This window comes from Carcharodon carcharias, chromosome 2 (assembly GCF_017639515.1).
Source record: "Carcharodon carcharias isolate sCarCar2 chromosome 2, sCarCar2.pri, whole genome shotgun sequence".
Taxonomy (NCBI): Eukaryota; Metazoa; Chordata; class Chondrichthyes; order Lamniformes; family Lamnidae; genus Carcharodon; species Carcharodon carcharias.
This window is the reverse complement of record NC_054468.1, coordinates 12,731,394-12,750,869: the sequence shown is the minus strand read 5'-3', so window position 1 is coordinate 12,750,869 and position 19,476 is coordinate 12,731,394.

The window sequence follows — 19,476 nt, the reverse complement described above, 5'->3', positions numbered from 1 at the left end:
GCAAAGCTCATTCTATTGCATCCTATGTTCACATCAAATAGAACAATGTGTTAAAGTTTAAAACAGCACTTCTCTTACACCACCTCTTAAAGCACTCATCAATCAGAGGAAAGTCTCCAAAAATGCCCAAAGGAAATGTACAGAAATGGCGGAGGTGAGTTGTTACCTGGAGTGATCCTCACTCTGCAAATAAAGACTTGAAACCTTAAAGTTAGCTTAACTGGACATATGCTTTATTAATTAGCAATACAAGCAAGTACTATGTCTACAAATTCATACCAAGGAGCATCATCAGAGGCCATGAAGTCACTTAGTCAAAGTTGTTCCTAACTTGCAGTTCTGTTAAACAAGCATTTCGTGGCATGACAATACCTGTGCTTAAAATACATCTACCTGTACAGTTTCTTTATCTACAATTGTCAGTCATCCTGATCTGAAAATGTCGCATAACTGACTTTAGCTTGAAGCTGTCTGAAATGAGGTGATTCTGAACTCTTGTTTATCATTACAGTTCCTCTAAACAGCTGACTCATTCCACACTCATTATCTGTACTACGCTTTACGCTCATTGTTCTGTGTTATTTCAGCCTCTTTAATTTTAATATACCAAGCCATTCTGCATGTAACCTTTTTCCTTCAAATCATATATGAACTATTCCATCATGCATTATGTTAAACCATTAGGTGTGGCAGGACCCTGTCCTACAATAATGTACTATAGGGATCAACCTGTTTTTAATCCATGAATGAACATTTGTAGATAACTGCATCAACTAACATGGGATTGTGTCATAAAGACCAGGATGTCTCCATAAGATCATAAGAAAAATAAGCAGGAATACGCCATTCTATTCCAGAAACCCCAGCAAGGTGATCATTCACACACTGGATTTGGATTTAGGGCAGAGAGATTTATATTTTGCCACCTGGGTGAATGGAAATGAGAATTGAGTTGTTTCTACTGGGCAATTCTCAACACCAGTTTTACACTTGGGTGGTAAGATCCAATGTATTAATGCATGTCTTACCTGGACAGGGTTAAAGAATCAATTTGAATTCATATTCTGCATTACAATGCAGTTAGCCATTCTGGAGAGTATGCAGGCCTGTGAGCAGTGGAAGAGTTCAGAATCACCTCCCACTATTTACCATGTACAATCGCATCAGAACAGTTATGTACTGGCAAGGCACTTAATACTTGCTTATCTAATCATGGGTTAGAAAAAACCCATCTGACATAATTCAGGTCTACATTATAAATAGAATATATATCAAAGTAAAACCAAAATCATTCTATTACAGATCTTAGCAGTTCAAACCATCCAGTGCTAAGGAACAAGCTTAAATCAATTTAATTGATTGGGACAAATCACCAGGATCTTAATCTGAAACTAACTTTCAGCTGACATCAGAAAAGTGATTACTGTACTTTCCTTACAATATCTGTCAATGCAAAAGTATTTATTGGAATAATCAAAGTTGCATTTCTCAACTAATGCATTCAATTTCACAAATCAGTGATGTGCAGGTTTGCTAAATACTTGATAGCATGCAACAATATGAGTCTGAGAAGAAATCATTAGCATCAATAAATCAAATCCCTTTTGAAGCATCAACATCAATTTATCACCTCATTACCTTAATTATTTCTCTCTCCAAAAATTCACATAATTAACTCGTGAGGTTTTTAATCCTGCTATCTTGAGTATTTAACATCACTACCATTTCAAAATTTGCAAAACTTCATTAGGTCACCCGAAAGGTAAATTATTCTTTTAAAAATACATTGGATTATGTATAATCTGGAGAAGGATTGGGTTTAATGGGCAGAAAGATCTTTTTCTCTTTCCACATTTTAGGAAGTTCTTTTGTTCTGTAATCTGTTTATTTCTGGATCAGAAGCTGTCAGGTAACCAAAACTATCAGTGTAATTTCCCTCTTTCTATCTGCATTCGTGTAGAATATAAAGATGGCAGTGGGATGCACCTTAAACTTTCCTCTACCTTAAATGCCTAATATTGAAATTATCTTCATTGCTGGACTCTCAAGGGCACTAATCTACACAAAGGTGCTTCACGTGGGAAATCAAACTCACATATATTTGACCTCTGTCATGATTGTGGAAATATAACTCCACATGACAGCTGTTAATTAAAAGATAATTCAATGTCATGCTGGGAAAGCTAGTACACTGAGTAAATAGATTTAAATGGTCCCAGTTGTCTTTCCTCAACATAACAATTCTTAAATCTAAAAGTGTCCTAAAATTTGCACATTAGGTCAGAACTGGTATCACTTTGGTAAATGCACTTGTGCACCATTACTCCATGATGTACCTTAACAGAGTAATTCCAGATTTATTATTAAATAAATAAGTTAATTTTAGAATAAATAAATAAAACTGTTTTCAGTGGCTGAAGGATCACTAGCCTGAGGGCACAGATTCAAGGTGATTGGCAAAAAAACCAGAGACAACATGAGGAAAATATTTTTAATGCAAAGAGTGTTCAGGATTTGGAATGCACTTCCTGATAGGGTTATGGAAACAGATTCAATCATAGCCTTCAAAATAGAATTGGATAATTACTCGGAAAAAAAATTGAAGGGAAATGGGTAAAGAGCCTGAAATTGGGTCTTACGTGAATGATTTTTGAAAAGCCAACACAGAGTTGATGGGCTGAATGATCTACTTCAACGCTATACTATTCTATGTGCTATGACTAAAATTGTGCAGAGAATTAAAGTATAGCAAGCTCGAGTGGCCATATGGTCTACTCCTGCTCCTATTTCTTATGTTCTTATGTCTTATTTTAATCAGCAAATGCCAAAGTGAAATACACTGACCTTACCTGCATTGCTGAGGGAGGAGGGTTATTAGGTGGAATTTAGTTCCTGTGATGCGAGTCCGGGCACCAGTTGGAGAACTGATGGGGGCTGCATGCCACTTCTGTGGGGGAGCCCCAAGACAATTTAAGTGCATTCAAGCACTTAACTGGCCAGTGTTGGGCTTCCCAGCAATCAAGGATCCCAGAAGGTGGAAATTCTGCCTCCAAGAGCAACTGGCCAATTAGAGACCTACTTAAAGGATTGCCACTGGATCCCTCGAGACAGGTGAGTGGGGTGGAATAGTGCTGGAGGGGGGGGTTCATGTAGGTTAGAGACAAATGCAGTGGGTGGCTTTCAGCGTTTCTCCCACTCCCTCCTCCTCTCCACCACCACCACCACCACCAACAACCCCAACCAACATTCCTGATGCCGGCTTCTTTTTATTGAGCACTGAGTGCCTGTCAACGAGGGAACCAGCTCCCTCCCTCCAGACCTTTTGAGACCACAGGTAAACACAACAGGATATTTTGGGCAGCCTTCAGGAACCGCAGAAGGCCAGTACGAGACCTCTTTGAATCCTAGAGCCACCATTCAATTCCAGTGGACTTGGATAATGGGTGTCAAGTGCACGGCTCATTAACGAGCCTAATAGGCATCCTGCCACCAGGGGGCTTCTGATGGAGGCGCATACCCTCCCACCTTCCTGTCCCAGATCTAAATTGGATTATTTTCAGGCTTCCCCATGGAGATTCAATCCGCTTGGCAGCCTAAAAATTGAGGCTGGGCAGGAACCAGCCCTTGCGTGGCCTTCAATATGCCACTTATGGCCCTCAGTTGAGGCATGAGTGTGCTTCCCATCCAGTGTAAAATCGCTGCGAAGTCTGGGCAGGCAGGAACCCGGAGGGAATCCCAACCCTGCCATTTCATGCTCTTCCATTGCCTAAAAACCCACTGGGAGAGCATAAAATTCAGGCCCTTGACATCTTTCCTTAAGTGTGACATTGAATGGGTTGTAGAGATTCAATGCTATGCGTTGATTGCAAATAGACTGGAGTAGAAGTAGGCTTGATGAGCCAATTGGACTTTTCCTCCTTCCATGTTTTCTCACATGTTATTAAATGTCTTTTTACTTCCAGATCAGAGGCTGCTTATCAACGAACATCATCAGTGCCATTTCCTGCTTCCCAGCTACAATAATATATTCTTTCAGCCTTGCATTTCCAGAAAATATTAATCTATTAATCATAAAGTTTCCTGTCTTGACATTGACGTGTTAAATTACAGTATATAGATACTAAGCCTTTTATATGCAATATTTTAAAATATTTTCTGTTTAATTTAATTTATCTGTCTTTAACACATTGCAGGGTTTGATTGCATGTTTGGCCTAACTTCTACTGCTGGCACTGCTTAATGCAGCAATCTCCATTTCAGTTTCAAGCTTCAACTGCAACGCTATGGTCCGTTGTGGTACATCAGTGGTAAGCTAAATAATGAATATCGCCGCTATGCACATCCACATGCAAATTAACTCTCTTTCCCATTTTAGAAAACCAAGCATGCATCATTGATAACTGTTGGCCACGACAGGTCAAAACACTTGTCTTAAAACCCACCCTACAGAAGTCACTGGAACGGCAGGTCAGGCAGGATATAATTCAAGAAGCCAATACGTTTCTGCCCACCTATCGTCCAGCAGAAACAATTTAAATCAACTTCCCACAATTTTTTATTGTCCATCCTCAGCCCAACATTTCCACACGATGTTAAGCCAAAAGAAAATGCTGTGAACTACAGCAAGGTTATACCAGCCAAGGCTTGAATTATAAAATGTTACCTCTATGGAAACTTTTGACCTGGCCCATCAAACTTGAAGTGGTTTGTCCTTCTCTTGCTTCTTACCTTTTTGTTTCTTTTTTCACTTATTTTAATCCTGCTCAGTCCTAAAACCACTTTCATATTCACAGTTTTCAAGCAGCAGTCTTATTAAGTTTTTAGCTGGGTCTCAGTGGGGAGCTACTTATGCCTTCTGAGCCACAAAGTTGTGGGATAAAGCTCCAGTCCAGGGATTTGAACACAAATTCTAGGCTGAGACTCCCAGTGTCCGTAGAGGGGGAGTGCTGCACTGTTAGAGGCGCTGTGTTTTCAGATGAGACAATAAACCGAGGCCCCAGTCACATTCAGGTTGATGTGGATGAAGATCTCACGGGTTGATTTTTGAAGAGGGAGCTCTCCCCAGTGTCTTGGCGAATGTTTATCCCTCAATAAACATCACTAAAACAGAATCGCTGTTCAAATGCTATTCCTGGAACCTTGCTGAGCACATATTGTCTGCCACATTTCCTAAGTTACAATAATGGCTATGGTTCAAAAGTACTTCAATGGCCGTAAAGTGCATTGGAATGCTTGCGGTTTTGAAAGGGTACATAGAATTGCAAGTTCTGTCTCATCTTAAAAGGAAATCAACATTTGTTTTTGCACTGAACCCCCATGAAAATTTTGTTTTCTGACCTCTGCACTCCTGTTTTGCTATTTAGTAACCTGCTTATTTTAATAGTTCTGTGAATCTTTAACTGCATTTGTTTATCTGTGTGTGTTGCTATGAAATAGATGGTTGGTTTTCATTAACGTCTCCTGGGATATATACCTCCTTGAACCCGTGAGCCCCTTTAATGTCATACATTAGGGAAATTTAAGAGGATATTTTTTGATAAGTCGAATTAGGGGAATAATTTCCAATGGTCAGTGGCTCCTTAAATAAAAGGTAAAGATTTGCAGACCCCACCAGAGAAATGAAGTGAAAGCTTAGGGTTAATGGTGAAAGCAGAACCCATGATAGATTTTAAATGGAATGTGGATAAATACTTTAGGAATAAACGCAGAAGAATGGAGCTAAAGGGAGACCTGCCTTTATATAGCACTTTTCATAACCACAGTACATCCCAAAACACTTTTATAACCAACCAATGCTTTTGAAGTGTAATCACTATTGCAATGTAGGGAGCACGGCACCAATTTGCAGACTACAGGTTCCCACCAACACCAGTGTAATAGTGACCAGATAATGCTTTGTAGTGATGTTGGTTGCTGAATAAATATTGATAGCTTAAGCAGAGAGCCAGCATAAATATAATTGCCCAAACAGGGAAAGGAGAATGGGAAGGGGTCCAACGGTTTTGGAGAGATGGCTGAACTATGATGAACAGACTGGCTCATTCTGCACTAAAACCTTTAAAATTCTATATATTTATAAGAACACACGAAATAGGAGCAAAAGTAGGCCATTCGGCCCCTCGAGCCTTCTCCGCCATTCAAAAAGATCATGGCTGATCTGTTTGCGTTTCGAATTCCACATTCCCATCTACCTCCAATAACCTTTGATTACTTTACCTAACAAGAATCTATTTACCTCTGCCTCAAAAATATTCAATGACCCTGCCTCCACCGCCTTCGGAGGCAGAGAATTCCAAAGTCGCACAATCCTCTGAGAGAAAAAAATTCTTCTCATCTCTGTCCTAAAAGGGCGAGCCCTATTTTTAAAACAGTGCCCCTTGTTCTGGACTCACCCACATGAGAAAACATCCTTTCCACGTCCACCTTGTCAATATTGTTCAGGATTTTATATACTTCAATCAAGTCACCCTTCCCTCTTCTAAACTCCAGTGGAAACAAGCCCAGTCTGTCTATCCTTTCTCAATAAGACAACCTGCTCATTCCAGATATCAATCTAGTAAACCTCCTCTAAACTGTCTCCAATGCATTTACAATCTTCCTTAAATAATGAGACCAAAATTGCACACAATGTTCAAGATGTGGTCCCACCAATGCCCTGTATAACTGAAGCATAACGTCCTTACTTTTATGTTCAATTCCTCTTGTAATAAAGGATAGCATTCCATTAGCTTTCTTAATTACTTGCCGTACCTCCATAGTAACTTTTTGTGATTCATGCGCTAGAACACTTAGATCTATCTGCACCTTGGAATTCTGCAGCCATTCTCCATTTAAGTAACACTCTGCTTTTTTATTCTTCCTACCTAAGTGAACAACTTCACATTATACTCCATCTGCCAGATTTTTGCCCACTCACTCAACCTATGTATATCCATCTGCAACCTCTTTATGTCCTTTTCACAACATACTTTCCTACCTATCTTTGTGTAATCTGCAAATTTAGCTACCAAGCCCTCATTCCCCTCATCTAAGTCATTGATATAAATTGTAAAATGTTAAGGCCCCAGCACAGACCCCACTTATCACATCCTGCCAATCAGAAAAACACCTATTTATGCATACTCTGTTTTCTGCCAGTCAGCCAACCTTCTATCCATGCTAACATGTTACCACCTACACCATGAGTTTCTATTTTCTGCACTAACCTTTGGTATGTCACCTTATCAAATGCCTTCTGGAAGTCCAAGCATGGCAGGTGCATTATCCACAACATATGTTACTCCTTCAAGGAACCTTGAATTTCTCTAAGTGCCCAGCTATAACTTCCTCAATGATCGATTCTAACGTTCCCCATGACAGACGTCAAATTAAATGGCCTATAGTTTCCTGTTTTCTGCTGCCCTCCCTTCTTGTATAGATAGGTTATATTTGCTACTTCTGGTCTGATAGAACCTTTCCAGAATCTAGCGAACTTTGAAAAATTAACACCAATACATCTACTAACTTCCTACTACAGTAATTAACACCACTTGAACCAACTGCTTTCAGTTAATTGTCATTCCAAGCAGTTCTCCGCTTAACAAGCTAACCTAACTTAATTGAAGGTTAGTACTATGTCAGGTCTTGATTCTTAATCTATAGTTAAAGCCTGAAAATGACTTACCTGAACATACTACATGAACCTAATTCAATAATTTCTCAGTCTCTGTCTTACTTCGGCATAGTCGTCTGTCTTCTCGCACAACCCTTACTGATTCATGTTTTTTTTCAGCCAGTTATTGTGGTGTACAACAATGCCTCAGAACAACTGATGCCCTCACAACAGTTCCATGCAATCCATGTTTGCTATTGACAGCGATGGAACATGTAAATGCTGGATAAGAACAGGTTACTGTTGAAATTCTGCTTGGCACAAGTTAATTCATCCTACAGAGCTTGGCACAATATTTTTAGAATGCATGAAAAGATTCGGGATTCTGTTCATTTTGCTCTTGAGCTGCATGTAACTCTACCAAGGCCACATATATTGCCCAAACACTAGTTGCCTTGAGAAGGCAGCAGTAGGCTCTCAATTCTAGGCTGCTTCAGAGAGCATTAAGAGTCACCCACTTACAGTGAACCAGGGTCCCATGTAGGCCATGCAAAGTAGGAGTGGGAAGTGTGTGGGGGCAGTGGGCAGGCTCCCTACCCTGCAAGAAATTGGTGAACAAATTGTATTATTCCAAGCATCCAGACGATTAATAGTGATTTATTTTTGGTGGCAGTGCATTATTTGCTAGATTTATTCAATTCAGTTTCATGACTTGCAGTGATTTCACAGCCATAACAAATACATTACTCTTACACATACCTGGTTGTCTCTTGTGTGCTACAGTAAAGAAACCCTCCATGTCTTGAGCATGAACTCTCAGGAGTGAAGCACGCTGTAAACGTACACACATCTTGGGAAATTCCATTAAAGTTAATCGGCAAACATCAGTCAAAGGTCACAAGCTATAGCACACACTGTTAGTCCAACTCATTAGCACAGCATCACCCAAACACATGACAAAATATAAAACACAACCGCACCCAATAAGAAATAGAGACCTAAAACTCGCAAAAAGCATGCAGAGTAATGTCACCTGAATGTGTGGACAAATAATGCATAGAACAACGTTACACACACATTCCAAAGGTAAACTCAAAAACTGTCATCAAGACACACTAGCAAACAGTACACAATAAACCCAAAATTCACAAGCATATTTATGCATAATTCAGGGAAACTTTATCACATGCAATACACCAATACAAACAACTCTGAAGCAGTCATAGGCCCGAATCTTCTTGTCGGCATGCAGGGGTGGGCCCCGCTCGCCGATGTGTAAAATGACATGTGGTGATGTCGGGTATGTGTCCCGACGTCACCGCGCGTCATTCCAATCTTCAGTTCGGCAGGCGTGCATCAGAGTCGGCTGCGCACCCGCCGAACTGTCAAAAGCCTATTAAGGCCATTTAAATAGCAATTGGAATAATTAACAGGGCTGCCCGTCCAACCTTAAGGTCCAGGGGGCCTTCGTATTTATCATGAAACCTCATCCATGGGCAGGATGAAGTTTTATGAAAGCTTTATATATAAAATAAAAGTTTTTATTAAAATTCATTGACATGTCCCAGCTCATGTGACACTGTCTCATGAGGGACATGTCTGAATAATTTTTTTTTTCACTATTTCAATTTTTCAAAATTAAAGCTCTTTCGCACGCATGTGACTCCCTCCTCCCCCTGCCCGCACAGGGAGCACTCAGTGCTTCTGGGTGCGTGTCACACTGGACAGGCCTTAATTGGCCTGCCCACATAAAATGGCAGCACATAGCTGTTCACAGGTGGCAATCAGCTGCTCACACGACGAGGAGAAAACTCTCCCCGTACAGACTCAAAACATTGACTCTGTTTCTCTTTCCACAGATGCTGCCAGACCTGCTGAATTTTTCCAGCATTATCTGTTTTTATTTCAGATTTCCAGCATCCGCTGTGTTTTGCTTTTATCAATACAAACATTGATACTGAAATAGTTTAACTGTGTTGTTTTTCAATGGATTTGGCTTGTATTGAGATTCATGAGCACCCTAATTTGTGTCGCCTTGCCACATTATCATATTATGGTCCTGAAAAGACAAAATATGTAATGGAAATGGAAAATGAGAATGAAATGGTTTAGAAATTAATACCATTTCCAATCAGCTTGTAACGTATAATGGAGATCATAAGGCGGGACTCCTTTTCAAATGATTGCTTCTATGGGGTTTTCTGATGTTACTATATTGTTCTGCTGTATAATAAATCTACACAAAAATAAAATATTAATTTGTTGAACCTTAAAAGTACTGGATGAAAAAACAAATTCTCAGCAAGTAGTGAAACATGATTGATTAGATTTGAACATAAGGGGACATATATCACCATGTTTTGTCTCTGCACTGAAAGGACTGTCCACTGATTGCACCAGCTCCTTTCTTATATCTGTGCACTTCTTTATTCTCTGAAATGTTTGCTGGGTCACTGAATTTTAAGCAGTATCACCATTTGAAATCTGTTGTATATTTCCATTTCCTGCTGCTCTCTGTAGTTATTTCCTAGGTTGCAATGATAATCTTAGTTCAAGATACCATTGCCACCATGAGAAGGTGCTGCATTGTTGCTGAAGCTGTCCTTTAGTTAAGACATCAATTTCCAGATTCCTTCTATCTGTTCTGGTGATTCAGCGAGAACTAACAGCACAGAAACAGGCTATTTGGGCCAATAAGTCTATTGCTGGTGTTTATGTTTTTCACAAGGCTTTCTCCCATCATAGATAAAAACAAAAAACTGTGGATTCTGGAAATCCAAAACAAAAACAGAATTACCTGGAAAAACTCAGCAGGTCTGGCAGCATCAGCGGAGAAGAATAAAGGACTCAAAACATCAACTCTATTCTTCTCTGCCGATGCTGCCAGACTTGCTGAGTTTTTCCAGGTAATTCTGTTTTTGTTCCTCCCATCATACTTCATCTTATATATGCATTAAAGATCACACAGTAATCACGGAATGCAAAGTCCATGTGGCCTATCTTAACTGATTCATCCAGAGAGATCCCAACATTGCAGAATCTTCAGTTGCTTCTTAAATTTTTCCAGCTTCATTTTGGACATGTCTCATTACCAATGAAGAGAAGCTAGTAAACTCTGACACCAAAAGAACACTGCTGACCAAGATCAGACAGAGACATTTGGGATTCCTTAGGTATGTAATAAGAAATCATGATTTAGAAAGCCTGATGTTGATGGGAAAGATCAATGGTAAAAGATGTTGAGGTAGACAAAGAGTGACTTGTCTAAAGAGCTTCGAAAACTGGATGAATGTACGACCAATAAAGATGATCCTCCTCTCCACAGCAAGAATAACATGGGCTAGGATTTCCCGGTCAGCAAGTGGGGGGCAGGGCCCACTCGCCGATGTGTAAAATGACCCGGGATGACATCAGGCGGAACTCCCGACGTCACCCCACCTCATTTAAATTTTCAGGCGGGCGGGGACTCAGCAGAATCAGCTGTGCACCCGCCGACGTGTCAATGGCCAATTGAGGCCATTGACAAAGTAGTTAACATAAATAATGGACCTGCCCGTCCAACCTTAAGGCTGGCAGGCAGGCCAGGGGTCCTAGTGGGCTTAAGAAAAAGCATCAAACCTCATCCACGGGTGGGATGAGGTTTCATGTAGGTTTTAAAAAAGTTAATAAAAGTGTAACTAAAAGTGATGGACATGTCCCAACTTCTGCGACAGTGACACATGAGGGGACATGTCAGGAAAAATTATTTTTTCTGTTTTAAAATATTTTTAATGTGGAGCTGATCTCCCTGAGGCAGCACTTAGCCTCAGGGAGATGAGTGCGCTCTCGCACGCATGCATGAAACAGCACACTCTTGGCTCAGGGAATCCACCCCCCCACTCACACAGGGATGCATAGCACTTCCTTGCAGACGTTACGCTGGGTGGGCCTTAATTGGCCCACCCATGTAAGATGGCAGCACACCCCCAATTGGGCACACTGATCAGAGGCATGCCTCCATGTGCCCGCTCCCAACAGGGGAAAATTCTGCCCATGGAGGTCCATGGTTGCTAATGCCCTCTTAGTGCATAGTAAATGAAGAGAGACAGGATCCATATCTAGAAGTTTAATCCATTTGTGGATCATTTTTTGAGAATGAGATATTTCTGATGTCAGCAGTAAGGTTCATCTTACTAGTTTCACCCAGTGTCCATTTTTATTCCAAAGGTTGAAATAAAATAATATGCTGGGTGTAACTTTATCTACAACCTTTCAAAACAATATATTTTTATTAATTCATTCATGGGATGTGGGCGTCATTGGCTAGGCCAACATTTATTGCCCATCCCTAATTGCCCTTGAGAAGGTGATGAGCTGCCTTCTTGAACCGCGACAGTCCAAGTGGTGTAGGTACACCCACAGTGCTGTAAGGGAGAAAGTTCCAGCATTTCTGCAGGAAATCTCCAAGCCTCCTTAGACAGCAGCTTCCAAACCCATGACCACTACAATTTAGAAGGACAAAGGCAGCAGGTACATGGGAATATGACTGCCTTTAAAATCAACCCTTAGTAAGTGCCTTTAGAAATATACAAACATAGAAATAGGAGCAGGAGTAGGTCATTCGGCCTATTATGCCTGTTCTGCCATTAAATATGATCATGGCAGATCCTTTATCTCAACGCCATGCTTCCACTCTGTCCTCATACCCCCTGACACCTTTAGAGTCTAGAAATCTATCTATTTCCTTCTCAAATATATTCAGTGAGTTGGCCTCCACTGCCTTTTATGGTAGAAAATTCCACAGGTCCAACTCCCTCTGAGTGAAGAAATTTCTCATCTCATCCCTAAATAGCCTACCCTGTATCCTGAGACTGTGACCCCCTTGTTCAGAGGGATACATCATTTCTGCATCCAGTCTATTCATTCTTGTCAAGATTTTATAAGTTTCAATGAGATCCCCTCTCATTCTTCTAAACTATAGTGAATACAGGCCTAGTTGACCCCATTCTTTCATACGACAACACTGTCATCCCAGGACTCAGTCTGGTGAACTGTCGCTGCACTCCCTCTATTGCAAGTATATCCTTTCTTAGTTAAGGAGACCAAAACTGCACACAATACTCCTGGAGTGGTCTCACCAAGGCCCTGTATAACTGCAGTAAGACATCCTTGCTCCTGTACTCAAGTCCTCTGACAATGAAGGCCAACATACTATTTGCTTCTTAACTGCTTGCTGCATCTGCATGCTTGCTTTTAGTGATTGGTGTACAAGGACATCACCATTTCCCAACCCATCACCATTTAAATAATACTCTCCCATTCCATTTTTCCAACCGGAGTGGATAACTTCACATTTATCCACGTTATACTGCATCTGCCTTGCATTTGCCCACTCACTCAACCTGTCAAAATTGCCTTGAAGCCTCTTAACATCCTCCTCACCACACACATTACCACCAAATTTCATGTTGTCAGCAAACTTGGAAATATTACATTTTGTTCATCCCAAACATTGATATATATTGTGAAGAGCTGGGGCACAAGCACTGATCTCTGTGGTACCCCACTGGTTACCACCTGCCACTCCAAAAAAGACCCATTTATTCCTACTCTCTGTTTCCTGTCTGTTCACCAGTTCTCAACCTATGCCAATATATTACCCCCAATTCCACGTGCTTTAATTTTGCATACCTACCTCTTATGTGGGAATTTATCAAAAGGTTTCTGAAAATCCAAATACACCACATCCAATTGTTCTCCCTCACCTATTCTGCCAGTTAGGTTCTCAAAGAGCTCCAGTAGGTTTGTCAAATATGATTTCCCTTTCATAAATCCATGTTGACTTTGTCTAATCCTGTTGATATTTTCTAAGTGTCCTATTATCACATCCTTTATAATAGACTCTTGGCATTCCCTGTTTTCTCTCTCCTTCCATTTTAAATAATGGGGTTCCATTAGCCACCTTCCAATCTGCCAGGACTGTTCCAGGATCTACAGAATTTTGGAAGATGACAACTAATGCATCCACTATTTCGATGGCCACCTCCTTTAGGACCCTGGGATATAGATTATCCAGCCCTGGGGACTTAACCAGCTTTTAGTCCCATTAATTTCTCCAGCAATAGTTCTTAGTAAAACTAATTCTCTTCAATCCCTCCTTGGTTAGACCCTTGGTTCCCTAGCATTTCTGGGAAGTTATTTGTGTCTTCCTCCATGAAGATAGAACTAAAGTAGTTGTTTACTTGCTCTGCCACTTCCTTGATCTCTATTATAAATTCTCCCATTTCATACTGTAAGGGACCTACATTTTTCTTCACTAATCTTTTTCTTTTTACATACTTTTGGAAGCTTTTACAGTCAGCTTTTATGTTCCTTGCAAGTCTACTGTCATATTCTATTTTTCCCCTCTTGATCAATCTCTTGGTCCTCCTTTGCTGAATTCTAAACTGGTCCCAATCCTCAGGCTTGTGATTTCTTCCAGCAACTTAATATGACTCCGCTTTGGATCTAATACTATCCTTCATTTATTTTCTTCTGCTCTGAAGAAGAATCATATGGACTAGAAATGTTAAGCCTGTCTCTCTCTCCTCAAATGCTGCCAGACCTACTGAGTTTTTCCAGCATTTTCTGTTTATTGCAAATTTCCAGCATCCACAGTATTTTGCTTTAACCTTATTTTCTTTATTTAGCTGTAGTTGGGACATTTTTCCTGTTTTTGCACCAGAAAGGAATGTATAACTGTTACAATGCATACATTTGTTCCTTAAATATTAACCATTGCCTATCCACTGCCATTACTTCTAATGAAGTTCCCCAATTTATCTTACCAACTCACATCTCAGGCCTTCATAGTTTCCTTTGCTTAGATTTAGTACCCTAGTTTCAGATTGGACTACTTCACTTTCCATCCTAATGAAGAATTCTATCATGTTATGGTCACTGTTCCCTAAAGGACCTCACACAACAAGATTATTAATGAATCCCCTTCTCATTGCACAATACCAAATCTAGGATAGACAGTTCCCTAGTTGGTTCCTCAACATACAACCATCTCGTACACATTCCACGGATTCATCTGCCACAATATTATTGCTAATTTGGTTTGCCCAGTCTGTATGTAGATTAATGTCACCCATGATTACTGTGGCATCCTTGTTGTATGCATCTCTAATTTCCTGTTTAATGCTATCCTCTACCTTATCACTATTGTTGGAGGCCTACAGACTACTCCCACTAATGTTTTCCGCCCCTTGTTTCTCCTTGACCCTACCCAGACTGATTCTACATCTAGATTTTCTGATCCTATTTCCTCGCTCAGTATTGCACTATTTCATCCTTAGCTAACATCACAGAGATATATTGCATATCGCTGGCTGACCACAGTGAACTGTCCAGGGAGAACAGAATGCTTGTTTTTCCAAGGTGGATCACCAACACTAGAACGATGGTAGTGCCTATTAGTTTGTGTGAAAGAGTTGACACATACACTTCAATCTTGTCAAAAAATCATTCACTAAATTTGTCCTTCAGTACAGAAACAGAGGCCAAAATTACAGAAGTTCTACAGCTGAAGAGTCTTATATGGAACTTTCATCTAAGTTCAGTCCTGAAGATTCATTCCATTGCTGAAGGCGATGTTGTTTTACCTTATGCTGACACCATCATCCCATTGCCTAACAAGAGCAGCCTCACCTCCTTTTCCTTTTTGCCTGTCCTTCCCATATTGAATACCCTTGGATGTTCAGTTCCCAGCCTTGGTCACCCTGCAGTCATGTCTCTGTAATCACAATCATACCACACCCATTTACATCTATTTGTGTTATTAATTTGTCTATCTTATTATGAATGCACCGCGCATTCACATACAATGCCTTTAGACTTGTCTCTTTAACGTTTTTACACATCTTTGCAGGACAACAATTCCAAGTTTATAAGAGCTTAACTCATAGCTCCCCATTAAGTGTCAGCTGTGGGTCAGATGGTACCTCTCTTCCCTTTGAGGACAGACAGTTGTGGCCCAAATATGCCCAAAACCTAGGATAATGCTTTAGTATAATACAGAAAGAGTGCTGCAGCACTGTTGAATCTGCCACCTTTTATGTGAGATGTTAAACTGGGGTCCTGACTGTCTTCTCAGTTTATGATCTTCTCCTTGTGGCCTCAGTTCTTGAATGTGCTTCAAGTGACTGGATACAGCTGAAAGTTTGATGTCTCCCTCCTCTAACTTACCTTCAAAACTTTTAGCTTGGCAGCTTAACTTCCAACCTCAACAGGCGCTTTGCTGATTGCTATTCTGCACTGGTGGAACAGCCTTGGAATTTCGTTGCCGTTCTCCAGTGAAAGATCAGTGGAAATTCTGAGAAATGATTAAAACAGCTTTTTACAGCATTCAACAGGGCTTCTGCCATCATTACAACAGGACACAAGCAGAACACTAAAGAGATTCTCTCCAATTGTTGTTGAGTTTCCTAAGACTCAGGCCCAGATTTTTTGCCAAAATGGAAGAATTTTTTTAAATGATCGGCGTAATCCAATTCCAGGATTCCCATTTCCATCCCTTTTTCTGGCAATTTTTGCCAACCCGACATAAGGTTGTAAATAGTTAGTCGCATCCTTATCAATTTGCTCCAAGGGCGACCTATCTAATAACACGCAATTATGAAAACTCAGTACAAAAGAATATGTGATACCGATAGATTGGAGTTCTCAGTCATGTCGCAGCTAAGCATCATGTCCCACAACATATCCACCCACTAACAGTCATGTAATCCTTGCATGGTGAGAAGAAAGAACAGATATTGAAAGTCAACACATAGCGTGTTCTGCAATCAATGAGGTCAAGATATTTTTGAAGCAATATTTTCATATATTATAGGAATATACCTTGTGAGGTACTGGATTTTGAGACTTGGGAAGTCCTGACAGAATGTTGGTGGAAGAGATTTTAATGCAAGGAGCTTGAAGAGGCCACCATTGCAGGTATTAGAGAAGACAAGTCTTTATTTCAGTGGGCGTGAGGGAATGTTGAAGAATTTGAAGTAAGGGGCCTTTGTAATGGATTGCATATAGGTTTTGACCTTACATTCCGAATTCAACAGGACATTAGCTTACACATCATTACTTCAGGCTGCGTGAACAGCAGAAAGGAGAATGGACTGTACAGAGGTGTAGGCAGATCTTGGCAGGAGTTGAATAAGGTGACTTTGGGTCTTCCAGTGTTTAAACATTTAATTCTCACTCATCAATGACATGGTGCTGGATCTTCATCCTCGAGGCAGGTGGCGGAAGTTGGGAAAATGACCAGCTCGGCCCACCTGTCTTAGGAGAAACTGCCAGGGAAGACAGAATTTTCATTGTGGGAGGGTGGTTGCAAGCTGAAGCCAGGCTAGCCAACCTGGGAGAATATTTGAAGACAGCCATAGGTTCTGCTAGGTGTGGAGTTGGGCAGTTTAACCATTCCTCCAGAATAAACCCCTTCACACAGGGAATCGGTTAACTGAAGCCTTTCTGAGCTGCTTCTAATGCAATTTTCTCCTGTCTTAAGTAAGGAGACCAAAATTGTACAAAGTGCACCAGATGTGGTCTCACTAAGATTCTGCCCAGCTGTAGCAAAACATGCTGACTCTTATATTCCATTCCCCTTGCAATAAACATTTGTCTTCCTAATCACTTGCTGTACCTGCATACTAACTATTTTGTGATTTGTGGACCAGAACATCCACTCTGTGCTGCAGAGTTATGCAGTCTCTCTCCAGTTAAATAATATTTTGCTTTTCTTTCCTTCCTTCCAAAATGGACAAGTTCACATTTTCCCACATTATACTCCATTTTTTTTTACACTCAAACTGTGTATATCCCTCAGGTAACCTGTCCATATCCCCTAGTGATAGAGTAGAGGGATTTGGGGGATGTGAAAATTCATACCAAATGTGCCATTCTGCAAATGTGAAGGAGTCCTTCACCGTGTATGTGGAAAACTTGGTCAAAACTGGTTGGAACAATTCACCCAACCATTTGGACAATTCATCATGTGCAGTATCAGCCATAGATAAGATGGGGCGTGGAGGGACATCACTTTTGTGTGTCTTGGGCAGCCCATTCATACATGGATGTGGCGGACAATCTCTTTGTTTTCACTGGTTGATGACGTGACCCAGAGGATAATAAGACTTCTAAGTCTTAAATAAAACCTAAATTTTAACATACTTTTCCCAAATTTAAACAGATGAAAAATACCTCTAATTTAATTAAATTATAGATCTTATCTTAATATTGAACCACAGTCTAGAAAATGGTGAAATACTGAAAATGGTGAAAGAAATTGTATTTTTTATATTAAAAATGGCCCAGAAAAGTTGTATATTCCCACAAAGAAAGAGATAAAGCTGTAGAAAGCTTTATATCTCATCCTGTTTCTTTCTCACCTCTTCTAAAAACAGTGGTTTGTTTTTTTCCAATAGCAATGTCACTTGTTACAAAGAAAGGCTTCAGATATGGAGTGTTAACAGTGTTTCTTTCTCTGCAGATGCTGTGAGATATTGGGGATTTCCAGTGTTTTCAGATTTCCAGCATGGCAGTAGTTTGCTTTTGCACATGTGATAGTGCACCTGCCAGAAGTCAACAGAGAGCCTAATGTATTTTTGCAGGACAGTAAGTTTAATGAAAAATTTAGGGACATTTAATTCTGGTAATACCTAATACTTCAAAATACCATCATCATCAATCCATATTCTTATAACACTGGAAATGTGTTTTTTTCTGTGAATATGCATCAACCTATCTAAACCCATAAAGAATAGGGTTCTTCTATGAAAGGCGTGAATCCATTTAATATTCATAGCCAATGGGATTCCATTGCGTATGGCAATCGACCTATCTAAAATCCACAGAGAATTGTGTTCGCATATAAATCAGCATCAACCCACTCAATAATGACAAAAGGAAAATCACAATGGCTCACTGATCGCAAGTTACCTAAGAAGGAAAGGTAACATATTTTATACCAGAGCAAAGAAAACATTCACAATTTACTGATAATAAACTCTATTGAAACTAAAGTGCTTAAACTGAGTCAAATCCGAAATGAAATGTCTTCCCATTAATATTAATTGTTAATGGCTAAACTGGGGCATACTATGTCATGGAAGTCTGACAGCTCATGTTTCTCTTTGGGGGTGGTAGTAAAAAATAGGTGATATCAGAACTGGTTCCCATTATATATGTCTTCTGATTTTCATTTCTATGGAAGACTTGGCCCTGTTAACCTATGGCTAAGCCATCTACAGTTTTGACATTTGGAGTGTTGTCCCTGGGAATGTCTGTACAAGTCTAATGTAAAATGACAGGTTATAATTTTTTTAAATTTCACAAAGAATCTGTTTTATTTTCAGTTAAGCAGATCTGTAATAGATTGAACTGCAGCTTTCTTATTTCCAGACTGCAACACCTACGGCTACATAGCAACTGATGCCCAATGAATCATCCATCACACTACATCTCCGAATCAGAAAGGTGTTTAATCATTACAGTCACCTGTTGCAGAATAGTACAACTGTATTGGGGGGGGGGGGGGCCGGGGGGTGGTGGTGGTGTGGTGGGGAGGTCTATAACCATAGTCACATGGTCACCATTACAGAAATCAGTTTTTAAATGTAATTCCAGTTTGATTAATTTAACTAAATTTAAGTTATTCAGATGCCCAAGACTGAGTTCCTTGCAGGTTGTTTTGCTAGTGCTGTTGGGGAGGATTTAAACTAACTCAGCAGAGGTGTGGGAATGAGGAGAGAATACTAGAAAGTAATACCAGAGTGCATGGAATGTTGGGAGAGGCAGGTAGTACTAAAATAAAGAATAGTAAGTTAATAGATGGAGTCGGAGTAAGGGAGCAAGTAATGAAGTCTAAATCA